The sequence below is a fragment of the Vicugna pacos genome, chromosome 20, assembly GCF_048564905.1.
Source record: "Vicugna pacos chromosome 20, VicPac4, whole genome shotgun sequence".
Taxonomy (NCBI): Eukaryota; Metazoa; Chordata; class Mammalia; order Artiodactyla; family Camelidae; genus Vicugna; species Vicugna pacos.
Window position 1 is genome coordinate 42,025,643 of NC_133006.1, and position 12,285 is coordinate 42,037,927.

Sequence of the window (12,285 nt, forward strand, 5' to 3'; positions counted from 1 at the left end):
CGGGCCGGGTCTGCCCCTGGTTCCCCTCCCCTGTGCTGGCCGGGCCGATGCGGGTCCCTGGGGTCTGTCCTCGGGGGAACTGGTTCACAGCAGAGAGCGATCTCCTTGGGGAGACAATGCTGGCTGTGGCTTAAGGACACTTTTCGGTTTTATTTGAGGAAAACCTCGGAGAGCTGTCTATGAGCTTGTCCCAGGGGATGTCGGAGGCACCGGGAGTGGACAGCCAGGGCCCTTCCTCGGGGCCGTGTCTGCACGTCTGTGCCCGGCCGAGCCCCAGGTGGCCAGAGGCAAACTGCTCTGTCACCTTTAGCTGTCATGTTACCAGTTCAGCTCAGTGTTTTGGGGAGATTAATAGTTGGTTCAAGGGAAAAAAATGCAAACACCCTTTTGGTGGAATAGTGTTGTAAGCTTTTGAGAACCAGCCTCCTTTGTTTGGTTCTTAAATGGTACATTTAATGACTGACAGCAGGACGTCTGGGACGTGGGGCTGTATGCTGTCCCATCTCTGCTGACGAGGTCAAAGCGAAGGGCGTCACATCCGCACTCTGGGGAGGGACGTGAAACGCGTGTGGACCCCGCGTGGGAGGCGCCTGGTCCCCCAGCTGTGCTCACAGCTGTGCCCGGAGCACCTGCTCGCCCGCCCACGCTCTGTGCTGGTGCCGGCTGTGCAGACAGGGTGCCTCCCGGAAGCACTCCTGCACTGGGACCCATCAGGGTCAGGCCCGATGAGTGGCGCAGACTCTCAATATCCAGGCCCTTGGGAAAGCGGCTTGATCAGTTCTCAGTCAGGTGTTACTCACCGCCAGGCAGAAGCCCCCACAGAGCTGCTTCAGTGACACAGACGAGTGAGTCGTAGTCACATGTGCCAGTGGTGACACAAGGCACCTGCTTTAGATTAATTTTGACTCACCGCACACCTGCATTACAGCTTTTATGACTCCTTTGTCATAGAGGTTGCAGCTGAGGCCCCAGGACGCGAGGTCACTTACCCGGGTCACATGACATGAGTCAAAACTCAGGCCCGTGGGCTGGGCATCTGCGGTCACCGCGATGCCCTGCTGCTCCCGCGGCCGCCCCTGGCCCAACCCCCAGGTCAGCTCTACCTTCCGAGCCTCCAGCTCTTATTTATAAGACGATGCTCTTCCTCAGAGACCACGGTCAAACCAGAGCCCAACCCCAGTGCAATGCAGGCAAAGGCCACGTTGGTAAAAATTCCACAATCAGTGTTCTCCCAGACATTTTGTGAGTTTGGTAGCCCTGGGACGCGGGGCAGGGTGGGTGCCGCTGAGGGTTCTGTGAACCTTGTTCTAGTGGGTTGGCGTTGGCTGTCTTCCTGGAGGAGGTGGTCATTTAGAGTCACTCCCAGGTCGTGCGCTCCCAGCCAAAGGCAGACAAAGCAGACAACACGCTTGTCTGAAGAGGCCGTTCCCCTCGATGTCCTTCCTGTCCTTTCAAGATGGCTGGACCAGTGCTGGAACAGGAGAGCTGGTCGCTGCTCGGCCACCCTGATTCGTATGTTCATATAACCGCCTGACAAGCAGCCCAAGAATTGGTCTCAGCTAAAGTGCTGAGTTAATTTTTTAAAAATCCTTCATGATGCCAGGGCCTTGGACTGACAGATGACCGTGAGGCCAGGAGCTGGGCCACACACCCTTGTCCTGCTCGGCCATGACTGCCCTGGCCGTTCTGCAGGAGAGCCACGTGTCCCCACACACACGGGCGGCCTGTCAGGGGGAGACTTTCCACGTTTCCCGGGCTGGGCTGACTGCGGCCCAGGAGGCTTGGCTCGGCCACAAGCTTTTTTATTTTGAGCAAGTCATTTCCCCTCTCTGGGCTTCAGGTTTCTCAGTTTTAAAATTAGGAGGCTGACCTTGACTTTCCCAGCAGTTTGGTACTAAAATGCTATGGAAAGGTAAGCTCTGGGGATGTAAGTTTCAATGGCTGCCTTTTATTGCTCACCTGCTGCTCACAGGGACTTCACGAGCTATTCTTGTCATCGTAACGATGAAGTAACAGCTACGCCTGTCCTGCGTCCACCTGAAGACTGCCGAGTACTTCGCAGGACAAATGCTATAAACCGATAACCATTTAATATAAACCAGAGAATTGTTTGTATTTGCATGAACGAGGGCTGCTTCTTTGAGTTTATTGGGGGGAGGAACATGAGTTTTAATCAGACGTGGATTTTTAATCTTCTCCTGAAGAGCTGTGTGACCTCGGACCAGTTGCTTCCCCTTGGCCTCAGTCTCTTCGCCTGTAAAATGGACACGCCTGTAATAAGCCCAGGTTGTGGGACCATCATGGTACCGGAATGAGAACTGTTGTTAAAGCAGCGAGCTGTGTGCGCCCAGACCATGGCAGGCGCTTCACACATGTTGAGACGATGCTTAATTTACATCATAGACTTGTTCTATTATGAGGGAATTATTCTTTTAAATAAATTTCTCATATATCCAATATTCTATTGGCTTTTATAAGAAACCTGAAATTCTTTCTTCCTTGGGGAAAATTGCTAATAGTGAAAAGCTTGGCAGAAACATTTAAAAACTAGATTGCCTGTATAAATTGTGTAAAATAGTGATGTATGAATTATTTGAGTGCTATCTGAAGCAGTAATCGCAGGGAGAAAGAGGGTTGAGAAGAGGGTCATTGCCTCCTGGGTGCTGTCCCCTCTCACCTGCCCCACCCCAGACGCTGGCTTGGAGACTAGGGATGTGGTCCCTCTCTTCGAGGAACTCCCTGTCTACTGCCAGGGCTGCAGACTTCCCACGAAGGGCTGAAGAGTAAACATCTTCTGCTTTGCAGGCCAGACGGTCTGTGCTGTAACCGCGCAGCTCTGCACACGCAGCTGGGTATCGGCAGAGACGGCGCGTGAACGCCAGTGCAGCCGGGCTCCAGTAAAACTTTATGTACAAAACAGGTGGCAGGGCCGCATTTGGCCTGCAGGCTGTAGTTTGCCAGCCCCTGAGCTGGGAAAGAAAGATCCGTAAACAACAGGCAGTCATGATACGTCGTGATAAAGAGTCTGGGTGTTAACCGTGCGTCCAGGACACCACAGAAGTACAGAGCAGGGATGCTAGGCAGGAGGAACTTCTCAATAGGGTTTATTAAACCAGATAGAAATATGGAAATGTACTCACTGCGTCTTTCTAATTTTGGACCCCTTGTAATGAGTCGTGTGCTTGCCAAGGTAATAGACGCCCCTTGAAAGGGAAAGTGCCAGTGTTACAGAAAGTCTGCCATTCTGCAACCCACAGGTGATACATAATGTTAAATGATTTTGATTTAAATGAGTTTTATCCTTTGAATAGACATGGAGCCAGAAAAACTAGGGTGTGTGTGGATACTGTGGGATGGGCAGAGGGCACTGAGGCTTGGGGGAGCTGCTGGTGGCCGCAGGCAGGCAGGGGGCAGGCCCGTGCATGGAGGGGAGCAGTGAGTCAGGCACATAGGAACTTCACGGGGCTGCGCTAAGGCAGGGTCACTGCCTTCCAGGCAGTGCGAAGGGAAGGGACCAGGCACTTGTTTTCGCAAGTGAAAGATAAGTTTCCTTCCCGGATCGATCACCTGCGTCATGAGATTCTTCTCATTCCAAGGATTCCCTGATCCTGTGGTGAGAAGTTCCCCACACTTGGCTCCTTTCCAGAATTAGGTGTTAAAGTCCAGTTTTGCTCTTGTACTGTATCCTCCTGAAAGATGCCTTTTAGTAACACATGAAACAAGCTTTTAATTTCTCACTTAGAGCCTTTCAGTTACTTAATATCAATGATGGGCTGGAAGCCCGTGTGTCGATCTCACTTGGGTGAATATTTCCTCAGGTTGAATGCTTAGGGCTGTGCAGTTTTCTCCCCGCCTCTTTCTTTCTGGCTTTGCAATAGCCCTCTTTAATTTATAGGGTTTCCTCTTAATTTCCCTTCTTCTTTGAGGTAGTAAACTATGCATTGCAGGATTTAGAAAAACTCTCCAAGATGTTGGTTGAAAGAAGGTCATTGCTTATTCATAATCTCCACCGCCCGTGGGGTATGTGTTCACTGTCCCCCGGTGCCAGAGAGGGCGCTGCACCAGGCAGTGTCAGCCCCTGCTTAGAGCTGTATATACACCCTTGTTTCTTTTAAGGAAAAGTAAAGGGAGCTTGAGTGCCCGGTGTCGTCTCCCAGAGACGATGCTGTGCCGCTACTTAGGGCCTGTGCAGGTGGTTAATTTTCTGTATTTTCCCTTTTACATTTTCTTTTGAAAAAATTTTGTGTTTATTGAAGTATGGTTGATTCACAGTGTTGTGCTAGTTTCGGGTGTGCAGCACAGTGAGTCGGTTGTACTGGTATGTGTGTATACATCTATATTCTTTCCCCCAATTCTTTGTCATTATATTGCAAGATACTGAATGTGGTTCCCTGTGCTGTACAGTAAATTAGAGGTTTTATGTCTCCAGCCCTTTAAAAATGGTCAAATTCAGCAAGAACTGGGAAAGCCCCCAATGGTGACGATTGGAAGCAATTGTTTCCGGCTCTCTCCCTCCGGGGAAGGCGGTGCTCCAGGGAGAGGGCGGTGGAGTGAGGGTTGTCGCGGGAAGGAAAGGAGACCAACACAGAGGTCACCGCGAAAGGGTTGGAATGCATCTGAAATGACTGCCTTAGTCAAAAATGGGGCCACGTGAAGCTGGAGAGGTGGACCAGCTTTGACGCTCGCCCTGCACACGCATCTCCGTCAGCAGGCGCCGGCCCGTCCAGCTCTTGCCCTCGGCAAGCCGTGTTTGGGTTTTTGGCACCAAGTTGGGGGAAAAAAAGAAAGTGGAAGAGCCATTTGAGCCGCACTTAATGACAAACAGAAACAAAACTAAAAAGGAAAAGAAAAGAAAAAGTTCTCCCGGCGGATCTGGCAAGGTCGTTCGTTATGTCATCCGAGGAAGCTTGCAAGAGCACCAGCTCTAATTGGCAGTTGTGCTGGCTACCGCCGGCAGTGAATCTTCTAAAATTGGAGGATGAGCTTAGATGCAAGAAGCAGAGAGTAATTTGGGGTTTTCAAAACATGCGGCATTTCCTGAATTTTGATAGTCTTTTAGGGGAAAAGAAATCCAAATACTGCTAGATTAAAAAAAAACCGCTGAAAATCTCGGGCCAGAGTAGGCTGCCTAGATGTTGAGAAGCTGATGGTGGCTACTGTGCTCCATCAGCTCAGCTCACGTGACCAGTCTTCAGGATGGAGTGCGTGCGTGCGTGCATGTGTGCGTGCGTGTGTGTGTCTGTGTCTGTGTGTCTGTGTGTCCGACTGTCTGTCTGCCTGTGTCTGTATTGCCACGTCCATTGTCTCCAGTTAAGAAAGGCAGAGCAGGGCAAATCCACAGCGCGTGAAGCGGGGCTTCATGAGGGGCCACTCAAATGCTGCTTTAGGGGGAGGAAAAGGTTGCAGAAGAATGCTGACCCTGCATTTCTCTAAATTCTCACAACTCAGTCGGGAGTTTTGGTTTATTTAAGCTTTTGAAATGTTAAGCGGCGTCATCGCCTTTGTAGTTGGAGCAGAAATGTTTCCTTTTATCTCCACCGACTCCTCGGGTTTAGAACAGACTTTGCCTTAGTAACTGGTGAATCCCTCGTGGTTTCTGATGGACCAAGCTCGAATGGGGGTCTTGGGGGGCAGTTTTTCACTTAGTTCCCTAAAAAGTGTTTTTTGCTTCAGTCAGTGAGCGTTCATATCAGTAAACGAAAACCTGGTTTGTTTCCAATCACTTTGCAGACGAGCTTCCGGGGGCCTGAGTTCCTAGGTAGTGTTAAATGCGTATTCCTGAAAAGGCGAGGAGGTTTTTTGGTGGCTGTTTGTTTGTTTTTAATGGTTTTTGTCTCACACCCACCACCCTCACTTCCACCTACCACTGTGGCGGTACCACCTATACTACTTCTACCTGTGTCTTTTGCTCTCATTATGAGGTTTGTAGATTTGTTGTAGAAAGTTTGGAAGAGTCAAGGAAAGTATAAAATTGAAAATAAAACTCAAGCCTCCAGAAACAGTCACTTTAAATATTTTGGGATGTCTCCCGACTCTCCGTGCATACATAAACGTCTCTTCTGCTCACACTTTCTTTATTCTGAGACTTTCTCATCCTGTTATGTCCTGAGCATTTTTCTTGCTCGTTAGCTTTCAAAAGCAGAAATGTTAATGCTGTGTAGCCTTGCTGGACCTAAGTCAAGGTCCCATCTTTTCACTCTTACAAATGGCAGCCAGTGAACAGCACTGCACCAGGACCTCTGTGGGCACCTCTGATAATCTCTTTGGGAAAGAATTCCAAGAAAGGAAGGTGCTGGGATAGAGTGTTCATGGTACGCGTGTTGCTGGATGGCCTTCCAGAAGCACAGTGCCTCCCAGTCCAGGTTTGACCCCCTTTACTTCTCCTCCATCTTTGGGAAATTAAAAAAGTTTTTTTTGAAAACAAAATATTGAGATTTGATTTTCACTCGCAGAGTTGATCATTTCCCTTGTGGTTTGTTTGTTTGTTTTAACCATTTGTTTCACATTTTGTTAGCTGTCCAGGCGCTTTACCCAATTCTAGTTGGAGTATCAGTCTATGCTGCTGTGCAAACACTTACTAAGTATAGTAACCCTTTGGATATTGTAGGGGAGGCGAAAACCTTTCTCCTCCACCCTCCTCGTTCTGCGTCTGGGGCCTGGGAAACCAGACTGACGAAAGGCGGCTGGACGGGTGGAAACGAAACGGTTCATTGCCACGTGCAGCTGCACATGGGAGCGCGCGGGGACCAGTAACTCAAAGGGGTGGCTGGACCTTGGGCTCAGGGAGCATCTTAGCAAAAGAAAAATATACTTGTAGAGAAACAAGGAGGCAGAGGAGAAGGGGTTCAGGCTTTTAGGAGCGGCAAGCTTGGGAGGGAGCAATGTGAGGGAACCAATGGAAATGAGGGTGGTTTTAAGGAGGTTGTTCGCAGACACATCTCGGGGCCGACTTTCTGTGACTTCCTGTCTTCACGGCCACAGAACTTCCCCGGGGAAGGGGATTCATGTCCGTGCTGGTTTCTCACAAGTGTCTGCTTTTAGGCAGATAAGGGGGGCTCAGAGGCGGCTTCTTTCTGTCTCTGCTGATTCTCCTTGGCCTCCTGCTCCAAGTCATCCTTATGCCAAAGTGGCATATTCTGCAGTGTCCTGTTCTGATCTCGCTGATGTATTTTCCAGATTTAGGTCTTCACAATTTTGTTTTATGGTATTTTTGATGCACGGAGGTTTTAGATAATAAGTAAAATGAATAAATAATTAAGGAGTAACAGGTAAACTTATAAAACCCAGCATCGTTGCCTTGGGCAGTTTTTTCCCCTAGGTTTTTAGCCTTCGGGCTCCCTCTCCCCTGCAAAATTGGACAAGTCATCTTCTTCCTTCTGATTTTTTCAATCTTCTTGTTTTGCATTTCACTTTGTCATAGTACTCATTGTTGCTGAAAATAAGATTGTTTTCCTCGTCTCCCATTTATTTTCCGTCTTCTTTAGGAATTCCATTCATTTCCTTGGTGAGCATTCCTCTGCTCTGGCAAGTCAAGCAATTAGATGACTCCTTGGAAAATAATATAAATTTTATGTCTTGTCGCTTATCCTTGAGCTGTGTAGGTAGAGAAACAGTCGACCAGATTTTCTGTAACTTCTGTCCTTTTTCATGAACAGAACACGAGCAGCTAAGATCGAGGTCACTTTTTGGGGTCAGTTCCCTCACCGCGGGGGCAGCACCGTGGGTGGACCCTGGTCTTGGAGCAGTGGCAAAGGAAGCAGGCCTGAGATGATGAAATAGGGCCGTGACTTCCGCAACTTCACAGGCTCGTTAAACCCACTGACCAAGTGATGAAGTGTGTGCTTAGAGGGCTGTCCTCGCTGTTGTGCAGGGAATGGCTTTGAGGGGTCAACGCACAGAGACCCTTGCCCCCTTCCTCCGGACACTCCATCCCAGGGAGCTCTGATCGTTACATCAGTGCTCACTGAACTGTGAGAGCAAGTGGCCAGGGCCTCCCGAGGGTTGCCTAGAGCAGGTCCCGAGGTCTGGCCAGTCCCAGGACTGTGTCACAGTTGGGAGGCTGGGGAATCAGGTCACTGTCCAACCGAGGCTCTGGGATCACACCTTAGCCACCGCAGACCGAGCCCTGCCTAATCTGACCGCCAAACAGCCGTACCACGTACTCTCCGCTTAACGCTCTTCCTAATTCAAGTCATCCCCAAAATTAGAACTAGGCTGTGCACTGAAAGCCGTTTTGGGGTGTGCCAGTGCGCAGCAGAACCTGTCCTGTGTGAAACCTTAGTGGTAAGGGAGTCCGGATGTGGTATCTTTCTGCCTCCCAGCACCCCCTGCAGGAACACACCCCGAAGGATGCTGAGCGAACCCCACCACGTCCCCATAAATCAGGCCATCCGCGGTGGTGCTGGAGTGGGGGATGGGTGCAGGGTACGCTTCGAAGGGGGCTCCCCTCGAACTGGTGATTGACTGGTGTTGGGGGTGCGAGAAGAGGGAGGCGATGGGGTGATAAAGTCAGAGACAAAACCCACAACACCAAGTCCTGGTTCTGCATGATTTAGATTTTTAACGTCCCTCTGCCTTTGCTTAGTGGAATCACCGATTTATGTGTCTTATTGATAGTGGAGCAAATTTTGAAAGAAGGTGAGTTCAAAGCTTCCTCATTCTTCTGAAATCCTGTTGGAGATCATACCATCCCTGAGCATATTTTATTTTTATAGAAGCAGAGCTCGAGCAAGGGCTGCGGTCCCAGGGGACTCCCGGCCCCACCCGGGGGGGGGGGCTGAGCCTCGGGGGGCAGCTCCCAGGCTATAGGGATGTCAGGTGGACCCCCAGGCAGGAGGAACTTTATCCTGGGGAGCCTGCTGGGGTCTGGGGTCGGTCTGCTAGTTGGCTCAGAGATGCTGCCTGCTCCGGAGCCTGCCTGAGGGGGTTAAGGCGCCAGGCGGCCGCCCTGTCCTGGATGCTCCCACCCCCCGACCCCCGAGGCCAAGGACCTGGTGCTGGCAGACACGTCTGACCAGGCTTGCTTCCTTTCCTGCTGGCTGTGTCTTTTCCTTCTGTCTCTTTCTACTGTTCTAATTTTCTACTCTTGCCCCGTTCGTGGGTAGAGCTCACACCCAGGTGACTGCGGGACTTCTCACCATGTAGCAGTTAAACTGGGTCGTGGCGCCCAAGGCCAGGGAGGGTTCTTGTTCAGGGGGCTGAGCTCACTGCGGTCCTGGAAATTTCCCCACCTCCCTGAATGCTTTTAGGAAACCTCTCTTGTCCCCGGGCCGTGAAGTAGCAGCAGACTGTGTGCCTCTGCACCACTTAACCTCAAATAAGCTCATCAGTGGAAGTCTGGGTGGAGACAGGAGGGCTGATTCTCGGCCACAGAGCCAGCAGTGGGTGCCCGCCCCCGGGCTGCAGCCTGGGCTGGGCGTGCCCTGCTCCTGCCAGGAATGCGCTGGGCAGAGGCACAGGAAGGCACGATGTGACTGGATCGTCGTGGTGGCTGGTGTTGCAAGCACCTCCCCTCCCAGTGAGCCGGGCGTGCTTGGAGATGAGGGTCTCATTCTTGGAATCGATTACTTTGAGGGCAGAGGGGAGAGAAAACGATTTAGAAACCGCCTCTGAAGGTGTAGACCAGGCTGGGGAAGCAGAACATGCGCACACCGGGACTTATGGTGCTGCAACTCGCATTAAGGGGGTAGAACCTGCCTTTTCGAAGTTGCACGTAGTTGCACCTTAAAAGGTGCTTATTATTAAAAATACATTTTCTCCTAGAAACAACACATACGTGAGTGTGGGTTTTCCGGGCTGGCCCCCACAAGCCACCGAGGTCACATCTAGTTTTCTAGTTTTCCGCATCTGCTGCATGAAGCAGTTGTCAGCCCTGCTCTGTGTTTTCTGTAGCCCTTGACCGCCCACCCACCCACCCCCACTCTTGGGCACTGATTGTTTGAACCCCAGCCCAGGACTGCGATGCCAGTCATTCACCGTGGGCAGGACAGGGCCATGAGGGCCACCTGGAGGGCTTGATAAACCACCTGCCGCGCTTCCCTCCAGACTCTCCTCCCTCGGGGTCTGGCCTAGGCCCACGGATGGGCACTTCTGATGCCGCCCCAGGTGGTGCTGATGCTGTGGGCCCTGGAGCAGGCGTGGAAGGACGTCGATCCTATAGAGAACTCCCGCGTCTGAATTCCTAATGATGGGATCTGGGCAGCCAGCAGTACCCCGCTCCCCAAACACACAAACAGACCTCAGCATCAGCAAACCTTAGCCCCTTCTGACGGGCTGACGGGGCTGGTGGGGCTGACCGGGCTGACGGGGCTGGCGGGGCTGGCGGGGCTGACGGGGCTGGCGGGGCTGGCGGGGCTGACGGGCCGTGTGCTCCGTGCCTGCACATCCTCCCCACTCCTTCCTGAGCCTGGACATCCTGGCCCAGACACCACTCTGGAAGCAGATGAAATAGAGGACTTGGTTACACTCCCCAGTTCCCTGGAAGGTTGAGCGTGCCTTGGGGGCACCCGTGAGCAAGTGTGTGTCCTAAGGGGTCCAGAGGACAAGGTGGCAGGTGGCTGGCTTCCTGCTCCGTCTGGACCAGCGCCTCACTCTGCGGTGACTGATGCAGAGCTTGGCTCTTCCCAAAGCTGGGGCCGGCCGCAGGCTCTCCGGGAGGGAGGAAGCGGGGCAGGAGCTGAGCCGACAATGACCTAGAGGACCTCCTACACTATACGGGAGACCCCCGAGCAACGCAGGGGCACAGGCACCCGTCCCTATGGGAACTGGAAAATCCACGTATAATCTATGGTCCACCCTGTACCTGCAGCTCCACCGTGTCTGCAGATTCACCAACCTCAGACTGAGTCGTACTGAGTGTTTACCATTGAAAAAAGTCTGTGTAGACGTGGACCTGGGCCATTCAGACCCACCCTGTTGTCCAAGGGTGGGCTGTGCTCCAGGTCTCGAGTTGGCCCGACTGTGGGGAAGGATGGAGGAGAACAGATGAAGACCAGGTCTCAGCCCAGGCCACCGCACGCCTGGCCCGCGACCCCTGCCTCTGCCTCCTGCGCTCCGTGCTGACATCTCAGTGTCCTCACCTCAGGCGTCTCTTTCCCTCCTCCAGCCTTTCCAGCTCCACTGACTGGAGTCCAAGTCCAGCACTGGGGCCTCAGCCACTTCCTTCCACTGGAGGAGGCGTCAGTACCACTGCTGGGGTGATGGCGGGGCGGGGAGGGGGCTGCCGTCTTCACAGCGTCACCAGTGGAGACCCCCGCGGTCCGCCCCTTGGGCCGGACGTCGGCGTTCGTGGACTGAGTGCTGCGTCCTCCCACGTGCTCCACCTGGACAGGCGTCACTTCGAGGGGATAGACAAAGCACTTCTCTCTCGCTTCTATAAAAGGAGGAAGGGAAAATTAAGGGTTGTTTTAATTTATTTTTTTAAATAATAAAACTTAGTTGTAAGAATAATCTAACTACATTCGCCCATTGATTGGCTTTCTCTCCAAGTGGAGCGCGTACCTTTACTGTGGATTGTTGGAAAACACCAGGGACGCTTACAAGGAAAAAATAAGAATGCTCAAAGTTGCTATTTCAACATTTACTTTTTATTTTTGAGATGACTTAGGAAGTTTGGGGAGTTTTGAGGGATGGAAACACAAAGGTTACTTTTAATATCATCATGTTATGATAATCCTGTGCAAAAAGCTGGCAGGGGCTTCCTATCTGCAGGGCCGTGTGACAGCCCTGCCAGTGACCGGGGGTGCCCGGCCTCCCTCTTCCGCCGGCCACCTTCCCTGTGGTGTCAGGGACAGAAGGAACACCATCCCCAGATTTCACGGGGCCGTCATACCCTGCAGAATTTATCATTTGTCCTGGACTAAAGTCTTACACTGCCTTCTGTAGGCAAACTATACTTCTTTTGTGTTCCTTTGTTTTTTATTGAAATGTAGTTGATTTACAGTGTTGTGGTAGGTTCAGGTGTCCAGCAAAGTGATTCCATTATGCATATACACATTATTTTTCAGATTCTTTTGCATTCTAGGTTATTATAAGCTATTGAATATAGTTCCCTGTGCTGTGCAGTAGGCCCTTGTCATTTGTTTTATTTTTAGTAGTGTGTATCTGCAAATCCCAAGCCAAATTGTATTTCTCGTTATGGGATTTTCAGAAACACTGAAGCGACCCTGAGTGGTACGCACGTGTGACAGCCGCAGGCGCTCAGGCGGTGTCGCGACCCCGACCATGGTCCCGTGCCGCCGCGTGGCTGACAACTGGCCTGCGTGTGCTCCTGTCTGACCTGTTTTC

At 51.7% G+C, this 12,285-nt stretch overlaps 1 protein-coding gene across 5 annotated transcripts in view; it reads left to right on the top strand.

The window, feature by feature from the left end:
• SLC22A23 (solute carrier family 22 member 23) overlaps positions 1 to 12,285 on the top strand; it is a 126,048-nt gene that overhangs the window by 18,955 nt on the left and 94,808 nt on the right. The gene's annotated exons all lie outside the window — the stretch shown is intronic.